Raw genomic sequence first — 27,782 nt, 5'->3', positions numbered from 1 at the left:
GCGTGCTGTGTAGTGCCCGCGTGCTGTGTGCCGTGTGGTGCGGCCGTGCCGTCAGTGGGGGCGTGCCATCGTGCGGGCGTGCTGTGTGCTGTGTGGTGCGGCGTGCTGTCAGTGGGGGCGTGCTGTGTAGTGCCCGCGTGCTGTGTGCCGTGTCGTGCGGACGTGCCGGCAGTCGGGGCATGCTGTGTAGTGCCCGCGTGCTGTGTGCTGTGTGGTGCGGGTGTGCCGTGTGGTGCGGGTGTGCCGTGTGGTGCGGGCGTGCTGTCAGTGGGGGCGTGCTGTGTAGTGCCCGCGTGCTGTGTGCCGTGTGGTGCGGCCGTGCCGTCAGTGGGGGCATGCCATCGTGCGGGCGTGCTGTGTGCTGTGTGGTGCGGCGTGCTGTCAGTGGGGGCGTGCTGTGTAGTGCCCGCGTGCTGTGTGCCGTGTCGTGCGGACGTGCCGGCAGTCGGGGCATGCTGTGTAGTGCCCGCGTGCTGTGTGCTGTGTGGTGCGGGTGTGCCGTGTGGTGCGGGTGTGCCGTGTGGTGCGGCGTGCTGTCAGTGGGGGCGTGCTGTGTAGTGCCCACGTGCTGTGTGCCGTGTGGTGCGGCCGTGCCGTCAGTGGGGGCGTGCTGTGTAGTGCCCGCGTGCTGTGTGCTGTGTGGTGCGGCCGTGCCGGCAGTGGGGGCGTGCTGTGTAGTGCCCACGTGCTGTGTGCCGTGTGGTGCGGGCGTGCTGTCAGTGGGGGCGTGCTGTGTAGTGCCCGCGTGCTGTGTGCTGTGTGGTGCGGCGTGCTGTCAGTGGGGGCGTGCTGTGTAGTGCCCACGTGCTGTGTGCCGTGTGGTGCGGCCGTGCCGTCAGTGGGGGCGTGCTGTGTAGTGCCCACGTGCTGTGTGCCGTGTGGTGCGGCCGTGCCGTCAGTGGGGGCGTGCCATCGTGCGGGCGTGCTGTGTGCTGTGTGGTGCGGCGTGCTGTCAGTGGGGGCGTGCTGTGTAGTGCCCACGTGCTGTGTGCTGTGTGGTACGGCGTGCTGTCAGTGGGGGCGTGCTGTGTAGTGCCCACGTGCTGTGTGCTGTGTGGTACGGCGTGCTGTCAGTGGGGGCGTGCTGTGTAGTGCCCACGTGCTGTGTGCCGTGTGGTGCGGCCGTGCCGTCAGTGGGGGCGTGCCATCGTGCGGGCGTGCTGTGTGCTGTGTGGTGCGGCGTGCTGTCAGTGGGGGCGTGCTGTGTAGTGCCCACGTGCTGTGTGCTGTGTGGTACGGCGTGCTGTCAGTGGGGGCGTGCTGTGTAGTGCCCACGTGCTGTGTGCCGTGTGGTGCGGCCGTGCCGTCAGTGGGGGCGTGCCATCGTGCGGGCGTGCTGTGTGCTGTGTGGTGCGGCGTGCTGTCAGTGGGGGCGTGCTGTGTAGTGCCCACGTGCTGTGTGCTGTGTGGTACGGCGTGCTGTCAGTGGGGGTGTGCTGTGTAGTGCCCACGTGCTGTGTGCCGTGTGGTGCGGCCGTGCCGTCAGTGGGGGCGTGCCATCGTGCGGGCGTGCTGTGTGCTGTGTGGTGCGGCGTGCTGTCAGTGGGGGCGTGCTGTGTAGTGCCCACGTGCTGTGTGCTGTGTGGTACGGCGTGCTGTCAGTGGGGGCGTGCTGTGTAGTGCCCACGTGCTGTGTGCCGTGTGGTGCGGCGTGCTGTCAGTGGGGGCGTGCTGTGTAGTGCCCACGTGCTGTGTGCCGTGTGGTACGGCGTGCTGTCAGTGGGGGCGTGCTGTGTAGTGCCCACGTGCTGTGTGCTGTGTGGTGCGGCGTGCTGTCAGTGGGGGCGTGCTGTGTAGTGCCCACGTGCTGTGTGCTGTGTGGTGCGGCGTGCTGTCAGTGGGGGCGTGCTGTGTAGTGCCCACGTGCTGTGTGCTGTGTGGTACGGCGTGCTGTCAGTGGGGGCGTGCTGTGTAGTGCCCACGTGCTGTGTGCCGTGTGGTGCGGCCGTGCCGTCAGTGGGGGCGTGCCATCGTGCGGGCGTGCTGTGTGCTGTGTGGTGCGGCGTGCTGTCAGTGGGGGCATGCTGTGTAGTGCCCACGTGCTGTGTGCTGTGTGGTACGGCGTGCTGTCAGTGGGGGCGTGCTGTGTAGTGCCCACGTGCTGTGTGCTGTGTGGTACGGCGTGCTGTCAGTGGGGGCGTGCTGTGTAGTGCCCACGTGCTGTGTGCTGTGTGGTACGGCGTGCTGTCAGTGGGGGCGTGCTGTGTAGTGCCCGCGTGCTGTGTGCCGTGTGGTGCGGCCGTGCCGTCAGTGGGGGCGTGCTGTGTAGTGCCCGCGTGCTGTGTGCTGTGTGGTGCGGCCGTGCCGTCAGTGGGGGCGTGCTGTGTAGTGCCCGCATGCTGTGTGCTGTGTGGTGCGGCCGTGCCGTCAGTGGGGGCGTGCCATCGTGCGGGCGTGCTGTGTGCTGTGTGGTGCGGCGTGCTGTCAGTGGGGGCGTGCTGTGTAGTGCCCGCGTGCTGTGTGCCGTGTCGTGCGGACGTGCCGGCAGTCGGGGCATGCTGTGTAGTGCCCGCGTGCTGTGTGCTGTGTGGTGCGGGTGTGCCGTGTGGTGCGGGCATGCTGTCAGTGGGGGCGTGCTGTGTAGTGCCCACGTGCTGTGTGCCGTGTGGTGCGGCCGTGCCGTCAGTGGGGGCGTGCTGTGTAGTGCCCGCGTGCTGTGTGCTGTGTGGTGCGGCCGTGCCGTCAGTGGGGGCGTGCTGTGTAGTGCCCACGTGCTGTGTGCCGTGTGGTGCGGGCGTGCTGTCAGTGGGGGCGTGCTGTGTAGTGCCCGCGTGCTGTGTGCTGTGTGGTGCGGCGTGCTGTCAGTGGGGGCGTGCTGTGTAGTGCCCACGTGCTGTGTGCCGTGTGGTGCGGCCGTGCCGTCAGTGGGGGCGTGCTGTGTAGTGCCCGCGTGCTGTGTGCTGTGTGGTGCGGCCGTGCTGTCAGTGGGGGCGTGCTGTGTAGTGCCCGCGTGCTGTGTGCCGTGTCGTGCGGACGTGCCGGCAGTCGGGGCATGCTGTGTAGTGCCCGCGTGCTGTGTGCTGTGTGGTGCGGGTGTGCCGTGTGGTGCGGGTGTGCCGTGTGGTGCGGGTGTGCCGTGTGGTGCAGGCGTGCTGTCAGTGGGGGCGTGCTGTCAGTGGGGGCGTGCTGTGTAGTGCCCGCATGCTGTGTGCCGTGTGGTGCGGACGTGCCGTCAGTCGGGGCATGCTGTGTAGTGCCCGCGTGCTGTGTGCTGTGTGGTGCGGGCATGCTGGGTGGTGCAGACCTGCTGGGTGGTGCAGGCGTGCTGTGTAGTGCAGACGTGCTGTGTGGTGCAGGCCTGCTGGGTGGTGCCGGCGTGCCATTGGTGCGGGGTGTACGCTCAGCCAGGCTTGTCTAGGTGCCATGCATCTCGGCACAGCCTCCCAAACAAACATCTTTTCTGGAAAAATCCGTCTTTCAATTGAGATTTTAGGAGACAAACTCTAAGTGATTTATCTTCAACTCTAAGCCACGTGTGAAAAATGTAAGCAAGCCGCTTGTGCCTGAGGGTGTGGTTTCATAACATTTTAATGACACCTGTGGGATAAAATGGAGCCCTGGTGATGCAGTGGTTAACAGCTCAGCTGCTAACCAAAAGGTCAGCAGTTCAAGTCCACCAGCTGCTTCTTGGAAACTACAGGGCAGTTCTACTCTGTTCTGTAGGGTCACTATAAGTCAGAATTGACTCGACCACAACAGGTTTGTTTTATGGGGTAAAATGTATGAGTTGTATAAGCCGCAGGAGTGGCTTTTGATGGGAAGCCGCCTTGGAAGGAAACATCCGCTCCTGTTGTAAAGGCAATGTTAGTCATCGGAATACAAACCAGGTGCCTTCACACCAGCTCCGACTCATGGCGACCTCACATGTATCAGTAAGAACTGTGCTCCATAGGCTTCCAATGGCTGAGTTTTCAGAAGCAGACCACCAGGCCCTTCTTCTGAGACATCTCTGGGTGGAAGCAAACCTCAATCCTTTCAGTTATTAGCAGCCAGACATGTTAACAGTTCGCATCACCCAGGGACTTCGTTCATAAGATTATATTTTATTTTACACCCTTATAAACAACAGTTCAGATTAATATGTTTAAGCAGAAAACTTAGTTAATTACAATTCACACTTTGGCTTATCTATTTCCCTGACTTGAAGACATGCCCATGTACCTTGGGGGTTCTAGAAACAAAGGTTTGGGTGTTTTGGTGTGCAGCACCAGCCTCTAAGGAGAGTGTGTGCTGCTGGATTTTACAAAGTTACTTGAGGCACACTTTCCTTTTACCTGAACACGTGAACTTCTTGGCGACCCCAGGGACCTGCACAATGCCATTTGGGAAATGCTGGCATATTTCAATGGAAATGTGTCATTAAGAAATATATGAAATATTTATAAAACATTTCTGTTAAGAGTATAGTCCACTGAGTGTTGAACATCTTGAATGAAATAACAGGATATGCTTTTGAAAGTTTAAATTTGGGGAGTACTGTGGCATATATTTTTTTTTTTACTATGGTCAGTAAACATATTCAAGCTATACTTTCCTCCTTTAATGAAAGTTTTTTTTTTTTCCAGCATTAGTGCTTTAAGGGTTTATAACCACTCTTAGATTACTGTGATGCTATTGCAATGACAACAAAAAAAAAAAAATTAAGAGAACACAAACCTAATGCCTTCCTCTGCAAGTTACAGCCCAGAGTGGTGTGAGAACAGGCAACATGTCATTTTTATGGTTATAAAAAGAAGTCCTAAGTACTTCCTGGGAATACAAAAATGTCACAAAATTAAAAGCAATTTTTCCAAAATTACTGTAACTGAACAGATGACTCCATTCTCCATTGTACCATTCGGATCCAAAGCCTATCAGACATTTGGAAATTTCACTGATTTAGGGAGGAGACAGGCAGGAGGGTGGGCACAGCAGCATTGTGCTGGGGAGCAGCTCAGGAGCAAATGCTCACAGCCTTCAGCAGCCTCGTACATTCTGCTCAGCTGTACCTGATGGATTTGTGACAGCGATTACATGCTATCGTAGAACAAGGAAAAGGTGTTTATCTAGCCAACGGTATGACTTGTGTGCTTTCGGTGAATTTTCATTAAGGTTGGTGAATTCTACAAGCTGAGGAAAGCCAAGACAAACCGGTTAAAATCTACTGGCACATTGGCTGGCCTGAGTGTAGATTTTAATTCTCAGGTGTGACTTTTGGACCCAGTGCTAGACTGGGTGATAAAGCCACCTTTCTGGTGCTGTCGAGGTTTGTGGAAATTGATGAAGGAGGATAAGAAGCCTTCTCTTTGGCATCTGTGTTCAGTGTCATGTAGGCATAGGACGCCCGGGTATGGGGGGGTGCCTCAGTGTCCCAGTGCTGCTGTGACAAACACCACAAGTAGGAGGCTTTAACAAATATTTATTTTCTCCCTGTTCAGGAGGCCAGAAGTCTGAATTCAGGGCTCCAGGGGAAAGCTCTCTGTGTCCTCTCTCGGAGACAAATCCTTGTCTCAGCTTCTCCAGCCAGCTGTCCTTGGAGTTCCTGGGTTTGTAGATTGGCCCGCTTCCCTCGTCTTCAGAGAGCGTTAGTCTTCCCCTGTGTCTGTCTTCTTCTGGGCCTGATCTGCTCTTTTTATATCTCAGAAGTGATTGGCTTAAGATGTACCCTACACTGACACGGCCTCATTAACATAACAGAGACCTATTCCCAAATGAGTTTACATCCACAGGTAAAAAACCCACTAAACCCACTGCCCTCTAGTTGATTCTGACTCATAGCCACCCTGTAGGACAGCGTTGAACTGCCCCATAGGGCTTCCAGGGAGCAGCTGGTGGATTTGAACTGCTGACTTTTGGGTTAGCAGCTGAGCTCTTAACCACTGCACCGCCAGGGCTCCTCTCCACAATTATAGGGCTCAAGATTTACAACACATATTTCTGGGGGACGCGATTTAACCCATAACAGAGGGAAAGGTTCAGATAGCCGTGTCCCAGGGATTACCTGCCCCACTCTTTGCTTCCGCCAAAGCCTCCTCACCCCTCCTGGTCAGTTCTGTGTTGTAAGCACAACCTTCTTTCTGAAGAGTCTCTCCTTCCCTAGCTCCTCCTGCAGGTATCGGGGAGAGGCCCTGTAACGGGCCTTTTTGGTGCTCGTCCGGCTGGTGTTGACTTTGATCCCGGGCCTTGTGACCTCCTGTTTTCCAAGGGCACTAAGGGAGTCCCCTGACCTTTCAGAGCGCGGGCGTCTCAGTGGGCTCCGCCTCCCTGCTGCTTCGCCTGTTGTGTAGTGGTGTGTCCCCTGTACCCCCTCCTGGGCTCCTGTCTATGTATTCTGCTTGTTAACCTGGCTGAAGCCAGAATGGGTCCTTCAGAGTGAGAAAGATTTGTTTCAGGAGCATGGATCACAGCGTGGTTTTTCCATGGTTCGCATGCTTTCACTGGGCAGAGCGAGCCTGTGCTCTGTAGCCGGCTGGTGACAGCATCTTCTAACGAGGAGTATCATTGGCCAGGAAGACCTGTTTTTTTTTGTTTGTTTGTTTTGACTGTTGGATTTTTATTTGCATGGTTTTAATTTTTTCAAACACCTCCACAGGTTCTTAGCCTTGCAGGTGAAAGAATTTTCAACCCCATGGCCGGGTTTTGCCTACAGGCCCCACCCGCCATGCAGGGCCCTCTCCTCAGATTATCTCCAGCCAGGGTGCACGCCCAAAGCACACCTTTCTTTGCTTTTTCTCTGGTGCTTTGACCGCCCTTTGCACCTGGGCGAAGTCCCTGAGAGGTGGAAATGGTTTACACCTGGCTGTTAACCAAAGGGCTGGTAGTTCAAACCCACCTAGCTGCCTAGCTGCACTGTGGAAGGAAGGCCTGGCTATCTGCGCCCATAAAAATTACTGCCAAGAAAACCCTGTGGAGTAGTTGTTCTGTGTGACACATAGGGTGGCCATCAGTCAAAACTGACTCAACGGCAATGGGTTTTTTTTTTTTTTTGATTTTGTGCCTGGGTGCCCTTTCTGCCACCTCCATTGGATACACTCCTCTCCCACCTCCGTTGGGTCCACTGAGTGCATGTTCTGTAAATGTTCATGGGACATCTCCATGAATAAATGCTTGATTCCCAGGAATACTGGCAATGACACCTGTGACTTGAGATTAGGGATTAGGGCTGGGGAGAAGCATGACTACATAGAGGTCATGAGAGGTCTTTTTGGTAATGAAACATTTATACATCCTGGTTGGGATTGTCACCATATGAATCTACAGAAAACCAAACTCGTTGCCATCAAGTTGATTCCGATTCATAGCAGCCCTATACGACAGGGTAGAACTTCCTCGTGGGGTTTCCAAGAAGCAGCTGGTGGATTCGAACTGCCAAGCATTTTGATTAGCAGCCAAGCTCTTAACCACCGTGCCATCAGAGCTCCTGAATCTATATACATGTAATAAAATTTCATAAAAAATAAACATTTAAAAATTTTAGGTGTTATAAAAATAAAGATATTTTTTCAAAGGTACATATAAAAACTGGTGAAATCCAAATAAGATTTGAGTTTAGTTAAGAGTATTACGCCAATGTCAATTTCCTGATTTTGATAAAGTGCTGTTGTTTTTTATAAAAGGTTGTCATTGGGGGGGAGCACTGAGTGAGAGGCACAGGGAACTGTCTGTGTTGTCTTTGCCATTCCTGTGAATCTTATCTCAAAATGAAAAGGTTTTCAAAGTCCGTTCCTACTATTTACGTTTCTTGTTTCATTTTGTTTTTTAAAGAAGAAAATGGGCAAGATAGTGGGAAGCGATGCTGGCTTTGCTGCTGTTGTTGGGTGCCATCAAATTGATTCCAAGTCATAGCTACCCTGTAGGACAGAGTAGAGCTGCCTCACAGGGTTTCCTAGGTTGTGATCTTTATGGGAACAGATCACCAGGTCTTTTCTCCCAAGGCGGGTTCAAACCACTGACCTTTCGGTTGGCAGCTGAGTGCTTAACCACTGTGCCACCAGGGCTCCATAAAAAACCAGAATTTTCATGTAGCCGTGTGCTCAGGAGTTACGCGTGGTGGGTGGCACGCAGAGCCATTCATGGAGAGAAAGCGAGCCCCAAAGCCAAAAATGATTTTCCCCACATAACTTAGAGGAGAAATGAGCTGCTTAGCTAGAAAAAATACATGCTGGAGCTTGATGCTTTTCATTTTCATTTTCTTTGATTGGCCTCATTACCCTGTGTTTTAATGACTTAAAAAAATTGGTCAAGAACAGCCAAGGAGAAGACATCCACATGAATGTCAGCCGTCCCGGCACTTGACAACTTTTAATAGCGTGCGCATCTGAACTGTGGAAATCGTCTTCCTGACGTTGATCTTGATTGAAACTCTGTATTTCCTCAGTCCAGCCTGTCGTTGACAGCAGTGCATTTGAACCGGGGTGTGCTTGTCCACGCTTACTGGCTTGGCTTGTTGAGGTCTTTGCAGCACATGAAACATTGGATTTTCTGTCGGGGCGGCATAGGCAGGAAGATGGTGCTGAGTGATTCCTGCCAGCCGGGGAACTTTCCCTGGAAGCCCACTTGAATGGTAATAATCTGCTCCCGTAATTGCTATGGAAAACATAAATCCTCTAGAGATTTTACATCTAATCATTTATTTATAAATCTGGAGATGGCAGTCTGCAGAAGACACACGGGGGGTCAACTCTGTGCTCAAAACAGTTGTCTGATGTTTACATTTCACAGTGTATTTTTTTTAACGGTACCTCCAGCCCACACGATCACAAAAGGCCGCTGGTGCTCGGGTAGCTGCTCCGTACCTCATTGCATGGCCCAGCCACTTCATTACAGATGCCTCGGTAGGGGCTGTCCCCTCTGTATTCGCTGAAATATGCATGTTTTTCCATCTCATTAATTCAGTCTACATACAATTAATTTTTGCCTATTAATAAACCCCTTGGTGTTAGTGACAGCTATCCAAACCACTTCACCTCGTGTGGAATAAGGAAAATGTACTTGGAGATTCCTAACCCTTGCCTGCATTTTTAGGGCTAGATGTGTGGGTGGGGGACTCGGTGCATAAGACAAGCTTTGCAGAGAAGTATTAACTGTGCAAGAGTCTGGGCTTAGGCTGGCTGATGGGAAGTTTGAAACATTAATTGGCCCCACTTTGTTGTTGAGGTCTTCACGGCACACGAAACATTGGGTTCACTGGTAGAAGTCTGGTCCTCTCTGTGAGAGACCCAGGTTTGATTCCCGGCCACTGCTCCTCATCCATGTCACCACTTATCTGTCAGTGGAGGCTTGTGTGTTACTGTGATGCTGAACAGGTTTCAGCGGAGCTTCCTGACTAAATGGACTAGGAAGAAAGGCCTGGCGATCTTCCAAAAACCAGCCAGTGAAACCTCCGTGGATCGCAGTGCTCTGATCTGCAACTGCTCATGGCGACGGCACAGGACCAGGCAGCGTGGGTCACCGTGAGTCAGGAGTCAGCTGGATGGCAGCTAACAACACCACCGCTTTTATTTGTAGCAGATGAAGGGAGTCTCAGGTCAGGAGCGATTTGTCGGAGCCTGTATTGGGAACAGATCAAAGTTCTCTTCCACAAAGTTAAATTCTCACCTAATTCAGGTATCGCTCAAAGGACATCATTCACGTGTGTCTTCAAATCTCCTAATTTCTTAAAAGAAAAATCAAACTTCCACATGCAAACAGGATTTTAGCTGTGACATTGACTCATGTTGATTGTTCTCAGAGGGAGCCAGCAGATACCAAAACTCAGACTGGACCCTCGGCATTGGAATGCAGCACCACTGCGTCTTGGGGCTTCCACGGGAAAGGAAGATGTTCCCCAAGATCTTTGTCCACTCTGCTTGTATTTACCTTTGACACAGGAAGCTTCTCGGCATGCATCCCACCAGCCAGGAGGAAATGCAGCACCCCAGCAGAGATGGAAGGACTTCTCAGAGGTTCTACCTAGATTGGTAAAAATCTCAGTCTCAGTTCACAGCGAGAGTCACCAAGGAAACCCAAGTTCAGGCTCGTAAAAGTTGCTGGAGTAACTGGATTCTTCCTGAGGGTGTTCATCTTGGCTCGTGCTCCCTGGCAGGCCACAACAGCTGATGACAGTGTACGTGGAGAAGCTCTAGGTTACTTGTCCTGGCAAGTCTGGAAGATGACATCACGTGGAGATTCCTGGATAGTCCTGTGAAGAGGTTCAACAAGGGCAGCTGGTCAGCTAAATTGGAAGCAGCTGGTTGGCTGAAAGCCTGCTAGCCAAACGTTCAATTTGACTTACAAATATGCCCTATTTATCAAATTTATCAATTGTAATGATTAACAAGAATATTTTGGCAGCTCTAATAGGAATATAATGGCTTAGGAGTTCCTAGGTAGTGCAAAAGGTTAATGTGCTTAGCTGCTAACTGAAGGGTTGAAGGTTCAAGTCCACCCACAGGTGCCTCAGAAGAAAAGTCTAGTGATCTGCTTCTTAAAAATCAGCCATCGAAGACCCTGTGGAGCACAGTTCTACCTGGACACACATGGGGTTGCCATAAGTCAGAGTCAACTCGACAACAACTGGGTTTTACAATGGCTTGAGTGAGACTGTTTGGTTTTGGTCACTGTTGATCAAATACAGAACCAACCACGCTGTTGCTGGGTGTCTTTGTAGCTTTTGACCGGCCCCAGGACCCTTGTTTGCTCCCTCCAGCCCCTGCTCTACCCAGCAGCCAGCATGTGCTCTTTAAAGGACCAGTCTCATCTCTCACTCCCCTGCTTAAAAATCAAACAAACCCCTTTCCATCGAGTTGATTCCAGTTCAGAGCAACCCTATAGGACTGAGTAGAGCTACCCCATAGGGATTCCAAGAAGCGGCTGGTGGATTGGAACTCCGCTCCTCTGCTTAGCACCCTTGAATGTCTCCCCATGGCCCTCGGATAAAGAGAGGCCTTGCCCACCACGGCTTGCTGACTCTTTTCCCCCTCTTTGCCCTTCCCCACTCTTGTGCCCAGCACCACCACTCTGTCTCAGCCCCTGGGTCCTGACCCTTCCTCAGTGGGACTTTCTGCTCGGGAGCCCTCTCTCCCTGCCCACTTTCCCCATTCAGCCAGTTGAACCTCTTTTTGAACTTACCTCGCTGGTCCTTTCTCAGAAAAGCTCCCTTTCCAACACCGTGGGCGATGCTCTGACCCCTGGTGCTTCTCCTTCGCAGCGTGCACAGCGGTGTAGTTAATGCTGAGACACTGTCTCTCTCTGTGCTAGAAGCAAGCTTCGTGAGGGCTGGGTACCCATGTTCCCAGGACGCCACAGAACCCAGCAGGGATTCCTAAAGGGATTGTGCAGCAAGTGGACGGGTTAACATCCAGGTGTTTCAGAACCAGAACCTCGCGTGTCCCGTTCCTGACTGTGCTTGGAGCCCATTTGAAGAAAGTTATGTAAATAACACCGAGTCATTACGCAAAGTCTAATGCTGTGAGGCGAGCAGGTGACTAGCACAGAAAGTGAAATACCTGCATTTTCATGATGAATTGACCGCGTTTGCCATCTCTCTTTGCCCGCGTTTCCATGTAATTGAATGAGCAGCGTTTCTATTTATGTTCTTATTTATGGGCTACAGGACCTAATTACTCCCTGGTTGGAGGCTTGGCCAATAAGCCTCTTCTTCCCCCTTGCCCTTGATTGTTCTTAAGTTTAAGACAATGCTCAGTGGCAGGTGTGTGGAGCCATCTCTCTCTTCCAGTTCCTGCTACTTTTTAATGTCAGTCATCGCGGAAATGACTCCTCTGGCTTCAGAAGTTTATTTACATCTTGTTTGAGAAACTTGGTGGCTCTTCAGAGTTAATGTCAGCAGCAGTGGAAACAGGCAGACATTGTGAGATGTGTGCGACGACTTGGTAAGTGAGGCAGAAGCACATTTTTTTAAGTGAAAATGCTTCTTTACACTGCTACTGATAAACCAAGTCAGAAAAGAGCAGGCATCTCTGGCTCGAAGTCCGCTTCCAAGGGCGTGATCCAGATGGATGGGAAGGGTAGTTCCACACGAAAAAGGAAGGAAGAGGACCGTAGACGTTGGCTTCCTTATAAAATGCAGGAAATTTCCAGTTGACAGGGACCACCTGTCCTGGGGAGTATTTAAAAGACCGCCTGTCCTGGGGGAGTATTTACAGGGACCGCCTGTCCTGGGGGAGCATTTACAAGGACTGCCTGTCCTGGAGGGTATTTACAGGGACTGCCTCTCCTGGGGGGTATTTTCCCTGTGTACCTGAACAGGTGAGATTACACAAGCAAGGAGTAGTGGAGGAGACACAGGCCATGAGTTTGAAGGGTGTAATGAGGAGGACCCAGTCAGGAGGGAGGGGCTCCGTCTGTGGCCACCAGGCCAATGGCCGATGCCGGCACCTTCTGTGCACCTTGCCCCTCAGAACAAAAGGTGTCTACTTGAACCTCTCCTAAGGACGCAGTTCCCCTTCTTGATTAACAAACCTTGTCGAGGAAACTTTGGGCTGCTGAGGGTTTGCTGTTGCTATTAGCCGCTGTCAAGTCCATCCCAACTCATCGTGACCTGATATGGATTGAATTGTGTCCCCCAAAAATACGTATATCGTTTGGCTAGGCCATGATTACCAGTATTGTGTGATTGTCCACCATCTCGTCATCTGATGTGATTTTCCTATGTGTTGTAAATCCTATTACTGTGATGTTAATGAGATGGTATTAGCGGCGGTTATGTTAATGAGGCAGGACTGAGTGTACAAGATTGGATTTTGACTTGAGCCAATCTCTTATGAGATATAAAAGATAAAAGCGAGCAGAGAGACATGGGGACCTTATACCACCCAGAAAGGAACACCAGGAGCAGAGCATGTCCTTCGGACCAGGGGTCCCTGTGCCTGAGAAACCCCTAGGCCAGGGGAGGGTTGATGAGAAACAGCTTCCTTCAGAGCTGACAGAGAGAGAAATCCTTCCCCTGGAGCTGACACCCTAAATTTGGACCTCTAGCTTACTAGACTGTGGGAGAATAAACTTCCCTTTGTTAAAGCCATCCACGCGTGGTATTTCTGTTATAGCACACTAGGTGACTAGGACATGGCCCCATGCAAAGGGAACAGAATGCTGCCGGATCCTGCGCCATTCCCATGATCAGTTGCAGATCAGACCATTGTGATCCACAGGGTTTTCCTTGGCTGAGTTTTGGATGTAGTTTGCCAGGCCTTTCTTCCTGGACTGTCTTAGTCTGGAAGCTCTGTGGAAACCTGTTCAGCATCATAGCAACACACCAGCTTCCGCTGATAGACAGGTGGTAGCAATACATGAGGTGCACTGGCTAAAGATCCAACCCGGGTCTCCCCTGCGGAAGGTGAGAATTCCTCTACTGAACCACAGCTGCCCTCACTCGAGGGTTGTTGTTGCTGTTTGGTGCCATCAAGTCGGTTCTAACTCATAGTGACCCTGTGTATAACAGAACGAAATACTGCCCGGTCGTGTGCCATCCTCATAATTGTTGTTATGCTTGAGCCCATTGTTGCAGCCACTGTGTCAGTTCATCTCGTTGAGGGACTTCCACTTTTTTGCTGACCCTGTACTTTACCAGGCATGATGTCCTTCTCCAGGAACTGGTTCCTCCTGATAACACGTCCAAAGTACGTGAAACAAAGTCTCGCCATCCTCACCTCTAAGGAGCATTCTGGCTGTACTTCTTCCAAGACAGAGTTGTTCATTCTCCTGGCAGTATTCAATATTCAGTATTCTTTGCCAACACTATAATTCAAAGACATCAGTTCTTCTTTGGTCTTCCTGATTCGTTGTCCAGTCCCACACGCATACAGGGCTTTATTTTATTCATCTCTCCGTCTGCTGAGCAACGAGCACCGTGCCTGGTAAATAGTAGGAATCGAGGAGTGATGACAGCATTCCCACTCAGCATAGTGAGGTCCCAGGGAATGCATGCGTGCTCGCTTCTCCTGCCCTGGAAGAGAGAGGGGTTGTGCGTGTCAGGCCTTAGGGGCCCCCTCGTTTCCTGGAGAATGCTGTTGGTAAGTCAGTATTGTAAAGTTGTTGTTGTTCTTCAGAAAAAAAAAAAAAAAATCCCTCTCTTTTTGGTCCTTTGTTACTTAGACTGCTCAGCAGAGTTACTCATTTCTAATGGATATACTTCACTTTTTCCCATAAAGTAGTTCACTGAAAATGGCAACAAGGGCAGGTTTGCAGTTGCTCCAGACTTAGGATTCCGTTCTAGACCCAACCGACTCTGGGGCTTCTGGTTTAATTTTTAAAAACAGGAGTTAGTTTTTTCAAATTGCACACACAGTGATGAGCAGAAAGATTTTCAAACTCAATAAACTAGGAATGAGGGAAGCAGGGGGATCTAAAAACAGTTTGAGAGTTGTGGATATTTGTTTCCAGTGCTGAGTTTTAATTCTTAACAACTGCTTCACAGGAGGAAGGGTCCGTGGACTGACTAACGCAGTACGTGCCCTGCCCCGAATCCTCTGGTCTGTTTCTTGGGTAATTACCTGGCTCTTCTGAAGACTGTGCTCCCAGGCAAAGGGCCGTTTCTGTTGGAAGAGTTGAGAAGATTCTTGGCTTTGCTCTTGAGCAAACTCTTATCAGCCCAGCAGAGACTTGACAAATTAGCTGCCTGTTGTCCGGGGCTGTTTTGTGAGATTTAAATCCTCGGCTTCCCAGTGGTTTCTGTGCTGGACCAACAAAACAAGACTCTGATAAGCCTGGGACTGTGTGATATGTTATTGCGCTCGGTGTTGGTCATATAGCACACAGATGGAGAAATATCAGAGTTAGAGTCCATATTTTTTTTTTTTATGTACATAAGTAGCAGACTTTTCCAGGCAGGTCTCAAGTTGAGACATGTCTGTTGTTGGACCGTGGACTCTGGGTGAAACTGAAAGCTGAAAAACATGAAGTGTTTTTATTTCCGTCTGCACCTCGCTTCTGGCTCAGGTGGTAGTTTCTAGATTTCCAAGTTCTAATCAAAACAAAGAAACACATGGTAGAAGCACAATCTGAAACCCAGAGGTGGTGGTTTACGTTATTTCCTTGCTTATATGTCTTAATTAACCAGCTTAAGAGGTTAAATTATTATACTTTTCAGGGAATGCATGAAGAATGCCATCGAAAACACTAAAAATCTTAGCAGTAGCCCAGTAAGAAATATCAAAATGGAAGTAATTGTTCTTACTATTACAGTAAACTCTAATCGTTTCCTGGTGCGTTCAGTAGCATCCCCTTGCCCCCACTTTCCCTCCTCTTGGAGTTTTCACTCGTTTACTCATCAGCAAGTCACCAAACATGAGCGCTTCTGTAGTGTTGTTATGAGTTGGAGGCAGCTCGATGGCAGTGGGGTTCGTAAAGGCACGGACAGAGCAGATGCTGAGACAACTAGAGATGGTCAGGGGTTTGAACTGTCCCATGAAGACCTGGGGATGGAGCAGCGTGGGGTGCCGTGCGCTACGTGCTGGAGGGTTCACGTGGAGCGTGATCCAGGCTGCACTACCGGACTCTGGCAGAGGTCACAGTTGGGAGGGGTGTGCCAGGTGAGGGAGGGCTGGCAGGGAAGCCCTAGGGGACGGGTAGGGAGCACGGGGAAGGGCACATCAGCTGAATGGGCTGGAGCTTGGGGTCCGTGCAGGGGCAACTGAGACCGAGGCCGAACTGGGGGCTTTGAGCAGAGTTTGGACTTGACTGCACCAGAGACACAGTCAGCAAAGGTTTGCTAGCAGGACGGTGACATTGACCAGGCAGGGTTTTAGGAAGACGTATCTGGTCTGGCAGGCTCTCTGGACAGGAGTGAGTGGAAACGCCAGGTCAGAGGCCCAGGCAGTTGTCCAGGCTGAAGGGGGAGCTATGAGTAGTGGGAAGGGAGATGAGAGGCATCCCACAGCACGACCAGCAGGATCCCCAGGAGATTTTCAGATATGTGTGACAAGAGGGACTTTGGTGACCTTATTAACAGCAACAGGGTCCCTGGGTGGCACAGTTTGCACTCCAATACTAACCTAAAGGTTGGCAGTTCAAACCTACCCAGTGATGCGGCAGAAGAAAGGCCTGGAGATCTGCTTCTGTAGAGATGACAGCCAAGAAAACCCAATGGAGCAGTTCTACTCTGTAACATGGGGTCATCATGGGTCAGAATCGAGCTGAAGGCAGTGGGCTTTGAGTTTTATTAACAGCAACAGGGAACTTGGGGGCTGTCAGTGTTTTGGGGAGAGATGATTTGATATTACATGTTGAGTTGAGGGTGATGGCCAGCACCCACGTGGCCATTTGAAACAGTGTATCTGTCCCCTGGAGCCCATGCAGAGTGACCCTGGGGCTGTGGGGGCCACACAGGACCTTGGCTGTCCTCTGGGCAGGGTGAGAGGAAGCAGGAAGAGGGTCTCGTGAAGGGTCTGAGGGGAGGTGGAGCCGGAACATGGCAGTGGCCCCAGACGTCAGGGAATGCAGCATTCTGAGGAACCCAAACCAAAAAAACCAAACCCAGGGCCGTCGGGTCGATCCCGACTCACAGCGACCCTACGGGACAGAGTGGAACTGCCCCATAGAGTTTCCAAGGCGCGCCTGGCGGATTCGAACTGCCAACCCTTTGGTTAGCAGCCACAGCATTTAACCACTATACCACCAGGGTTTCCTCTGAGGAACCCAGGAGTCTCATAAAGGTGACAGAAAGGTCGAGGCAGAGGGGACACCGTCGTTGGGGCTCAAGAGCCACCTTAGCAAGGAGAAATTTTCAGATGAGGAAACCCTTGGTGGCTCCCATGCAGTGCTGGGTCTCAGCTGAGCTCATGGAGGGAAAGGGGAGCTTGAACACAACAGGAGGCAGGGACAGAGAACCGAGCCCATGCGCTGCAGAGTGGGGCGGGGGGGCAGAGTTCAAGGAGAGGAGTGCCCAGCGGAGGAGCCTGTCACAAGTGCACCCTAGAAGGTCAGGGTTCGTGATGAGAGCCCGAGGGGAGCTCACGTGGGCCTTGGCTGTGGACTGTACCGCACCGGGTTGTCGCGTTGTGGGCAAGGAGCTCCAGGCTGCGATGTGCTGCGTCATGTGACTCACCACCTAGGGTGGCGGGGACCAGGGTGGAGACCGGCTCTCAGGGCCCAGAATGAAAGCTTTGGATGTTGCACCCTGCTCTGCCGCTTTCTGGCTGGTGACCTTGGACAGTAGTAACCCTCTAAGCATGGCTGTCCTCCTCAGAGGCAGAGAATCAAGGCACTTAGCTATTTTGTAATGAGAACTAATGGGACGGTGTGCATAGTACACCTAGCACATACTGAGTGCCCGTAAGTATCATCTGCCATTACTTAATACTGTAATTATTATTGATGTTGTTAAGTTCCATCAAGTCAGCTCCAGCTCATAGCAGCCTTGTGCATAACAGAACAAAAGGCTGTCCGGTCCTGCGCCATCCTCAACAATCATTCATACGTTAGAACCCATTGTTGTAGCCTCTGTGTCAATCCACCTAGTTGAGGATCTTCCTGTTTTTCACTGACCCTCTACCAAGCATGATGTCCTTCTCCAGGGACTGGTCCCTTCTGATAACATGTCCAAAGTACATGAGACAAAGTTTCACCATGCGCACTTCTAAGGAGCATTCTGGTTGTACTTCTTCCAAGGCAGACTTGTTCATTCTTCTGGCAGTCCATGGTATATTCAATATTCTTCCCTAGTACCACAGTTCACATGCGTTAATTATTTTTCTGTCTGAGCATCTAAGAGAATTCTTTTTTTCTCAGAGGAATTCAGAGTTACACAGGTTTGAGACTCAGGTCTAAGCCGAGAACATGGCCTTTACACAGACACCCACGTCCAGTTCCCAGGGCCTGTGGGATATTGCAGGCACACGGGGTCCTGCCAGCACCTTTGTGTTCCACCATTCGAGAGGAGGGCCTGGTTTGGGAAGGCTGCTGGAAATTCAGGGCAGAGCTCTGGAGAGAGAAGAGAACCCAGAAAGCTATGATGTTTCCCTGGGCCTTGCTAGGGTCAGCAGAGGGAAGGCAGGCTGGCAGAGCAGCCAGGGCAGGAGGATAGCCAGGCTGCCCCGGAAATAAAGCTGGTCTTCCTAGTTGAAAATCTAAGCATTAAGGTATTAAGATCTTAGTCCCTTTGAACTCCACTGGAAACCTCTCTGAATCAGAGCCATCTTTTTTCTGCCTCTGCTCTTCAGAGGCCCTGGTGAAGAGTCAGGGTCACATCCAGCCTCACGGCTCCAGAAGCGCTGCCCCTGGCCCGAGATTGGCATGTAGGGCCTCGTCCCTGGTGCTAACTGTCAGAGAACACCTGTAAATAAAGGCGGCCTTGTTTTTGCTGCAAAGCCTGGTGACACCTCCTGGCTACTCCTCTGGGAGCTCCAGGACCCGGCCAGTCACAGCGCTTATGGTCTACAGCCCCAGCCTGCCTGCAGGTATAACAGCCGCCCCAAGAAGCATATTGATTTTTTAAGAGGCAGGAAAAAAAGCATATAGAATTGGACTTTCCAATCTGCTTTGAGTAGGACTTGGTGCTTCCTAGAGGGAATTTTAACTGGCTGGCTTTGTAGACAGAGTGCCTTCTGCCCCTTCCTTCTCCTGGCTCTGCAACCTCCTTCTATGGATTCCCGTTCTCCCAACCCCAGTTACTCTTACTTCTTGCTTTTGATCGTAATTGGTTCTTCACCAGTAGAGTTTTGATTGCAAGACCTCAGGGTTTAGCTAAACTAAGTTTGAGCACCCTGGAAGAAAGACAGAAGATGCTGGGAGTGGGCCCAACCCCAAGGAGAGAGAGGGTGGGAAAAGAGCACAGGCACTCTGGTTTTCAGAGTGATATCATCCTTCATATTGGAAATCTGGATTTCCAGTGCCAGAGACAACACTTGTGGAAAAACGACAAATGTTTTCTGCTCCTTGTAATCTACTTCTCACAAATATTAGTACTCTGGAAAAAAGATTTATTTTAATAATGTGAGTTTTAGAATTTTTTTCTGTACTTGACGTTGTTTTATTACTCCGTATTCTTGCCAGAAAGCACATTTTAGGAGTTTCAGTTCAAAATTAAATATGACCTCAGTGCTTTAAAATACAATAACATTAACTGTCCATTTAATAGTTGCTTAAGATTTTTTTGGCCACTAATGTGTAGTCAATATACTTGTCTGATATTAAATACAGTATTTTCAGCTATGCTAACCAGCTAACATGTTCCAGCTGCAACAAGAGACACACGAAACAAAGGCTTTCTGAGAAAGTACGTGTAGAGTGTTGTCCCCAGGTGCAATGGCAGTATTACCTTGTATCAGAAGCTATGCTTGTCCCTAAAAACTCCACTGTGTTTGATAATAGGGAACAATCTATTATTTATTTAGAACTGTATAAACCAATTTACAAGACAGGTAGTTTAGTTGCGGGATCATTTATTGGTGAACCCAGGACACAATTTAGTGGGACTCCAACCCTTTGCTGAACCCCGCGTGGGGTAAGTATGCATAACCTTCCTGGGCCTTAGTTTCCTCTTCTAGAAAATACCTCCCTCAAGGGTTGTTGAGAGTAATAAATAGAACAGTTTTTAATTATATGCCTGACATCTATTAAATCAATATATCATCAGTTGCTGTCGAGTCGATTCTGACTCCCGGCAACCCGCGCGTGTCAGAGTAGAACTGTGATCCATAGGTTACTTTTCTGAAGTAGATTTCCAGAACTTTCTTCCAAGACACCTCTGGGTAGACTTGAACCACCAGCCTTTCAGTTAACAGCTGAGCATGTTAACCATTCGCACCATCACCCAGGGACTCCACTCAATAAACAGCAGCTATGACGGTTCTATACAAGGGTTTACGTGAAGATGTTTCCATAGAGTTGATCTTCAGTGTCATTCAGTGGACCCCATCTTTTCCAAAGTGCCGTCTTGGGTAATACGAGGTGTGACATTGAGGTACTGTCTCAGCTGGACTCTCCGGAGTCTGTTGCCTTGACCATGACTGACCAAGGTTGTGTTACTGAGAGAGTCAGGATATTAAATTGCATGAAGCAAAACCAGCCCTGTTTTAGACATCTTGGCTACGTGACCTGAGATTTTCCTCTTCTCATGGACTTACTTTTTGTTCTAGCACTTGTTTGTTGTAGGGTGCAGAGGCCCCTCACACTGGTGTTCCAGTTCCAGACCAGAGCAGACACTTGTTTGAAATCTGTGTCTTCTGTCTCTTTAGGCATCCTTGTTCTTGCAAAACTTTGATGGCCCAGCACAGGTGGCAGCCGGGAAGGACCTTCTGCATTGCTGGCCCGTCTTTTGGGCACAAACATTGATTTTCCTGACTTTTCCCCCCTCGCACGCCTGCATGGCACAGACCCTCAGCAGAGCAGAGCAAGGCAGGGCACAGGCTGTGAGGGCACCCAAAGGGGCAGCTGCAGGCAGGCCACAGGATGGACGCTGCAGAGGACACCCAGAGCAGGGCCTGCCGCTCTGGGCTGTGTGCCCTAGAGCTCTGTGAAAGATACAAGTGGTCGACCAGATAGATGCTGCATTCAACAGCCACTTCCAGGTGGTTGACCAGATGCTTCCTTTGAAACCCACTTCCAAGTAAAAAATGTTGCTAATCTTTGTCTACCAACCAGTGTACCCTCTTTTCTGGGGGCGGGGAAGAGAACTGCTGAGTAATACCAAGTTATTAACCCTAGCAACCCTTCAGGAAATCAGAGCCCTTAGGAAGTACCAACCATTTGTCAAGACTGATGGAATGACTCTAGAATTTTACATTTTTACAGATATTTCTCAACAAATGAACTAATTTTGTTCTGTTGACAGAATCGTAATAAATCTGCTTCAACAGCAATTTGATGAGGATTTTTTGTTCCTCTTATATGAGCTATTATTTCTTCTTTAGCTATTTTATTGCTAATGTATGAGCATCCTATTTACAAAAAGCTGGGTTGGGCTGGGAAAGAGGAGTCTTTCCTCTCCCGTGTGTGTGAAAAACGTTAGGCAGCCTCTTTGTTGGCTGCCTTGGTGAACAGCAAACACAACACAGACACAGGCTATTTGAACTCTTTATTTGCCGCGTTTACAGTATAATAACAGCGTTTCTAGAAGTTGTCACATCAAGTAAAAGATCTTCATTACAGGCTGTCTTTTGGGGCCACGTGGAGACAGGATGCATGCATATAATAAATTGTAGTCTCAAGTAGTCATTTTTGTAAATAATTAGTTTCAGTGAAAGAATAAGTTAGCATATTGTATGCATCTAATGTTGCCGATGAACGTACAGCAAACTTTGCTATTAATCAACAGTCAAGCACCGCAAGTGGGGTCTCATACATAATGAATTGTGCTTAAACCTCATGGGTTTCTTGATAGAAAAATAAAAGAAAACACAAGTGTAGTAAGCTTTTGAATAAAATTTAACTAGATTGCTCTGTATCCTGTAATTGTTTTGGAATCAGTAGGGACCAGATAATTCATCTATAGTTTTGGGGTGTTTTTATCTTCATCTGTCAAATAGTAGAGACTTTTACTGATATGTTAAAGCATTGATGGAATACTGCTTTCCCTTCAACGATCTGAATATTTAAGGTAGAAAGTAAATATTTAAGGTGTTCTTGTCTGCCAAGTATACGATTTAAATTGCCTTTTAAAAAGACTTTTTGTTATTGCCCGTGTATTTTTAAGAATCAATTATTTTTAAAAAGGAAAAATTATATATTTTGAGATGCTTTACAATACAGCTCTTTGACATATACCTTAGATAGGGAGGAGTTTAAAATTTACACTAAGTTTTCTCTGTAATTTTGGTGTTTTAAAACACTATAGTAACTTCCTCTGTGGTTTTGTTTAGGTTCTGACATTAACTTGAGCCCTGAATTGTGAGGACCATTAAACACTCATACCCAATTTAAGCAGCATACCCATGACCACCCAGAAAGGAAATAAATTGGGATCCAGCTAAATTCTAAACTGCTTCTTTGTCCTCCTGACACTGACCTTAGGACATGAACCATCAGCTGGCTGGTCTGTGATAGGGTCATAAATCCAGGATTCTGTTTGGTGGGGGGGAGAGGAGGGGACAAAGGTGTGAGCAGCAGCATGTCCATCTTTGTTATAAGTCCTCGCGAGGACTCATTTAAATACCGCCTCCCCCGTGAAGCCTTCCTGGTTACTTCTGCCTGAACCAGGAGTGGGCACCACCTCTATGACGTCATTCCTTGTCACGCGTGATGGGAAGTATCTTCTTTTTGTAGAGAACACGTTTGAAAACAGGTGCTAAAACCAGACAGGCGTACATCGATCAATAAATTCATGAGTTACAAATTTAGAAATTGCTGACTTGACAAATGTTTTGTCGTATGTATTTTCACCACAGTGAAAATAAATAGGTGGATTCGTGTCTGATGGGTGGCAGGAGCTCTTGTCCCAGAAAGTTAAAAAAATATTAATCATATCTATATAAAAAAAAAAAAAAAAACTTTTTTTTTTTTAATGTTTTTTTGTGTAATCTTAAGTATCTTTCTGATCTTTCATTCCTGTTTATTCGGGTTTTTTTTTTTGCTTTGTTTTATTGTTTTTTTCCTTCTCCGCAGTTAAATACAGAGATTGCTCAGGGTTGTGTAAATGATGAACATGGTCACATGCAGACATACGAAAAGCAGCACCTGATACACGATAAACCTCAGTAGGCATCCTTGTCATCAGGGTCATCATTAGCCTCCGGAGCTGAAGACCAGTGAGGTTCCAGTTGAGTCTAGATTCGCCCCAGTGGCATGCCTTTTGATTCCCGTCTGGTTTCAGTTGTGCTGTTTGAGATCTGAGTTCCTTATTTCTAGCGTCAAAACTTTAACTTTTCCTTTCTCTACTCCATTTCCTAAAGTAATTCTAGAATATTCAAGTAATTGCACAAACTCTGCCAAACCTAAATGGTGATATTGCCCAACTCTTGGCCACCAGGCATGCCACAGGACGGCCAGTGGCACTGCGCATTGGACAGCTGGCCCAGCCCAGTCCTAGTTGGGGGAGGGAAGGCTCTGTAGGGGCGTCAGCGGAATATCGGGGTGCTGCAGAGGTGTGGGTGGAGAGAGTTGTTGACCTCAGCCTGGGTATTTTTGCCTTCCTCTCTCTCCCTGCCCGGTTGGCCTGCAAACTCCACAAGCACAGGGCTACCCTGAGCCAGTGGCCTCAGCTAAAGGCCAGCAATCTTGGCTGCCTGATAAATGCTTGAATTGAATCAAACCACTGAACTTGGATTGGAAAACGGAGTTTGCAGGTTTTATTCAGCCTTCTCCTTTAAAAAAAGGTCTTTATTAGTAGCAAGTAGCTTTAGCTTATTTCTTGTGTTCAGTCCTCCCACTGGAAGAAAAACATCTGAGCGTTAGCGAGAAGGTGTAATTAAAGGCAGAACGAATCCGTAAAACACAAGCGCAAGAATCTGCTGGAGAATCAGTCTCGGACACGTTGCGCGTTTTCCATAGGTTATTAGCAGGTGTCTACAGGAGATATTTAAGAATTTATCTCTGCTGCAGCTTGAAATCTGTGCTGTTAGCGTGTACCTGTATGGACCTGTGAGATCTGCTTCTTTATCCTTCAGTCCCAGAGGTCTCTGCCTGCCCTCACACCGCGTCCCAGAAGCCAGAGAGGCGAGGTTCGCTCAGCTCGCTCAGTGTTTGGGAAGTGTTTCTCATCCTGACAGTCTACAATGCTGTGTGCGGCCAAGACTCTGGGCTCTCCTCCCACTCAAAGCTGACTGGAGTGGGTCTCCATGTGTCTTCACGTGGACTGCTTTCCCAGCCCTGCTAAAGCACAAATCTTGTGCTGACTCCCTGCCAAATTCCAGTTGCGTTCAGAAGACTACATGTCTTTGGAACTCTCTCCAGTGTGGTCATCCAGTCAGTGCTCCCAAGTCGTGGGACTTAAGTTCCATCCTGTGAAGGGAGAGAGAGAGTTGACGTGGCCTGGGACCATAAAGAGGAGACGGGGGTACACAGCACGCTCAGCCCTGCACATCACACAGTCTGTCTTGGGGGTGTAACTAACAGTGCTAACCAGATATGAGTAACTTAGAAAGAACTTCTGGTGTGTTTTCATACAAGTACATTTCATTTTAATGTCTGCGGGGAGTAGAATTCATTCAGAAATGAGGATTTAGGCATTCTTTACTGCCAGAAAATCATGAGGCACCCCAAGTCCAGATACTTCTGTCTCCCGCTACGCTGGTTGAGTTTTAACATGCTGAGCATGTCTGCACCTTGGGGAGAGACTGGCGAACACGGCGCCCAGAACGTACTTCCCGCTGTCCTGGTGTCAGGCCAGGCGAACATGGACCCTCACGGAGTGTTCGGCCTTGAGCAACACTTCATGAATGTCTGTGGCTGCCTACGCCTCCCCAGAAGGGGCAGCTCAGCACTACTGGGTGAGGTCGTGGGCTGGGACGCCATAGTGAGGTCCTGCCTTCCCCAGGGACTGCCGACTCAGCAGAGGCAGAACCTGTCCTTTGTGGGTCATTTTGGGCTACTCTAGACGGTACACTGAGAAAGGCCGACCTGGAGGTAGGCGAACAGCCGTGCGGCACGCAGCCCTCCGTGAGCCTCTGTCCACACACGGCCAGAACCCAGTTGCTGTTGAGTCGACTCCGCCTCAGGACGACCTCACGTGTGTCCGAGTGGAACTGGGCTCCACTGGGTTTTCAATGGCTGGTGTTTCAGAAGTAGATCACCAGGCCTTTCTTCCAAGGCACCTCTGGGTGGACTCAAACCTCCAACCTTTCCATTAGCAGCTGAGCACGTTAACCATTTGCACCACCCAGAGACTCCCCAGGCACATCTCGGGCCCACTTAATTCAAAACGATGAAGTCACCGTCCAGCTTCCGTGTTTCACTGGGTGTGAGGTGTGTTCTTCACAAGAACTCTTTGGTCACAGTTCTGTTAACATCAGTGTGCTGGAGTGTCAGCCTCGTGAAGCCAGGATGGCCGTTTTCCTCTGAGTAGCACCTGCACTCAGCAGTCTGATGCCCTGAAGTTGTGGGTTTTCCCTTGTGGGGCTCAGCAAAGCGTCGTCGCCTGCTTTGTTGCAAACACGATTTCAGAAGTGTCTTCTGGGACATTTTAGTTGCTTTTCCGTGTCCTGGTTTGGGTCAAAGGGAAGACGGTTTGTATCAAAACAAGTTTGAAATACAGTTCATCACTGGGCCATTCTTTGTCCATGTCCTGGAAGGGGACTGCTCACGGCTGCTGCTTACAAGGTGGAGGCTCCATAAGACCTCACTGGGGACTCCGATGCCCTGGAACAGGGGGACGCCCACCAAGACAGGGTGCTATTGCCCTGTCTGTCCTTAACCAGTCCCAGGGCTTTCCAGCAGTTGCATCTTTGGGGAAGAAATCCTTAAACCAAATCATATGTGATTTTAATTTTGCCATATTAAGGTACCCAATTACCCACCCCCCACACTGTCATATATCAAAAAGTGCTCAACAAGCCAGGCTCCTTTTTCCAGCCATTGGCCGGCACTTTCGTGCCAAGTTCAGAAAAATTCAGAGGGTTCCATGTCACGACGTGTGTCTCAGATTATTCTGATGGTGCGTGGTGTCCCCAGCTGGTACTGGGGCAGCCTTCTCTTGTCCCTCCGTGCAGGTGCTTGGCTGCCTTTCCAGCCGATTTCGGAGCCTGAATGCACAGGGGATGAGACAGTGGTAGGTCAGCAGTAGAACTCTCGCCTTCCATCCAGGAGACCCAGCTTTCGTTCCCAGCCAAGGTACCCCATGTGCGGCCACCACCCGTCTGTCGGTGGAGGGGGGCCAGTTGCTGTGATGCTGAACAGCTTTCAGTGGAGCTTCCAGACCGAGAGGGACTGGCAGTCTACTTCCAAAAATCAGCCAGTGACAACCCTATGGATCACAACGGTCTGATCCACAGTAGATCATAGGGATGGTGCAGCCTGGGCAGGGTTTTCTTCGCTGTGCGTGGGATCACCACGAGTCAGGGGCCAACTCCACAGCAGCTGACAGCAACAACCCGCGGTGGGGCCTGGAGCCACGTCTCGGTTCCCAGGCATTGATGTTTTTCTAGAGACAGTAGAGAGGGTGACAGACAGTTGCATCTCTGTGGGTAGGTGTGCTGCTGGACTCACGGGGAAGCCTGGGCATTTAAATGCTCCTGGCCCATGGAGCCCGCAATTATTGGGGTTTCAGGTTGCATGGGTAGGAAAGCCTGGAGGAAGTCCTCTGTAATAAGTGGGGCTGTTAGTGAACCTGCCACCCTACAGCTATTTCAGGGACGAGTAAAGCGAGGTTGGAGGAGAGGGCAGCACAGTGAATAAATTTCATTTTATTGTAGAAATGGAAATTTGTGTCATGGCTTTAAAAATCTGATTTTATGTGTGTTTTTAATGCCATTCATTTTCAAATGTAGTGTCATAAATCCTTGCTTCGGAATCAAAGCTGTTTAATTACATTTCACCCATGAATAGTTATCTAATACCAAAAGAGAAAGAGTTAAAAAGGAGAGCTACAGAGTAAATCAGAGGTTGAGATCTTTAGCACAAGCATAAAAAATCAATTTAAGATGAATTTTACTACTATAAAAATTCTTCAAATATCCTTTTAAGAGTGGGAAGTGCTAGGAAGCACAGATCACATTTCAGTTCCCTGAGCAGTGTGGAGGAGAGTACTAGACTGTGCAGCGCCTTGGCAGGCCGGGGGTCCCCTGAGTGAGGAATTACAGCCCACAAGAGAAAGCGGGTTGGGATGGATGCAGAAGCCCCACTTCTCGGTTTAAAATGCCCCCCTCAGATGGAATAAATGTCCAGCTGCCTCCATGAACAACAACTGCCACCTTTGTTACGAGACCAGAAGAACTGGATGGTGCCCGGCTACCAACAGTGACCATTTAGATCAAGAATTGAGTAGATCAAGGATGGTGCCCAGCTACCAATCCTGACCAGTTAGATCAAGGATTCTGTGGAAGAATTCTGATCAAAAGAGGGAAAATGTGGAATAGAATTTCAAACACACATGGAATGCAGACTTTCTGGAGCCACCGAGGCGAGAGACCACCTAAAACTGTTATCCGGAGGAAATCTTTAAATCTTGAACTGAAATTATCCCCTGACATCATCTTTGAGCCAAATAATAGTTTAGCCTAATTTAGAAGAGAATTCTGCCTTAATCATTATATACTTTTAAAGAATTATCTGCGTGTGATCAAATTGGCAATGGCAACTCCAAGGGGTAGATGAGACGCTTAGGGGGCAGTGGGTTTGTGTTAATGATGGGGAAGGAGTCTGGAAAAGGCTGTCGAGAATGGTGGCACAACTTGAAGAAAGCAGCCAATTGTTTTTTAAATTGATAAAGAAGAGCGTAAGAAAAATAAATAAAATACCCCCTCTTTGAGTGCAGGCTAGCCTCCCAAGGATACCCCGTGGCAGCACGGGGGACCCCTGAGGAGCCCCCATGGCACCGTGGGGGATGGCAGGCCAGAGCCCACAGCCTTGGAGACAAGCTGTGTCCTGGGGTGGCCAGCATCCTGGCCCCTCCTCTAGAAGGTTGTGTGGACAAGGCCAGCTGGACACCTGCTGCAGGAGGTGCTGAGCTAGGTGGTTGGTCCGGGTCAGGGCTTCCAACTGGTTCGAACCCATTTCTAACAAGTTTCCAAGTGATGCTAATGCCGTTGGTTAAGGACCAGTTTTGAGAACCACTAGTAGAGCAGCGGTTCTCAAAACTTATAGGTAAGAATCACCTGGGAATTTTGTTAAAATGTAGATTCTGACTCAGTATATCTGGGGTGGATATGTAAATTCTTAGCAGGGGTTCGAACCAGAACCAACAGTTCAAAGCCCTGGTCCAGGGGTCCTGGGACATC

General features: G+C 49.6%; 1 protein-coding gene across 4 annotated transcripts in view; it reads left to right on the top strand.

Annotated features, from left to right (window-relative positions):
* MGMT (O-6-methylguanine-DNA methyltransferase) overlaps positions 1–27,782 on the top strand; it is a 282,155-nt gene that overhangs the window by 201,612 nt on the left and 52,761 nt on the right. The window lies entirely within an intron of this gene.

The sequence above is a fragment of the Loxodonta africana genome, chromosome 16, assembly GCF_030014295.1.
Source record: "Loxodonta africana isolate mLoxAfr1 chromosome 16, mLoxAfr1.hap2, whole genome shotgun sequence".
Classification (NCBI taxonomy): Eukaryota; Metazoa; Chordata; class Mammalia; order Proboscidea; family Elephantidae; genus Loxodonta; species Loxodonta africana.
This window is presented reverse-complemented; position numbering and strand designations above follow the sequence as displayed.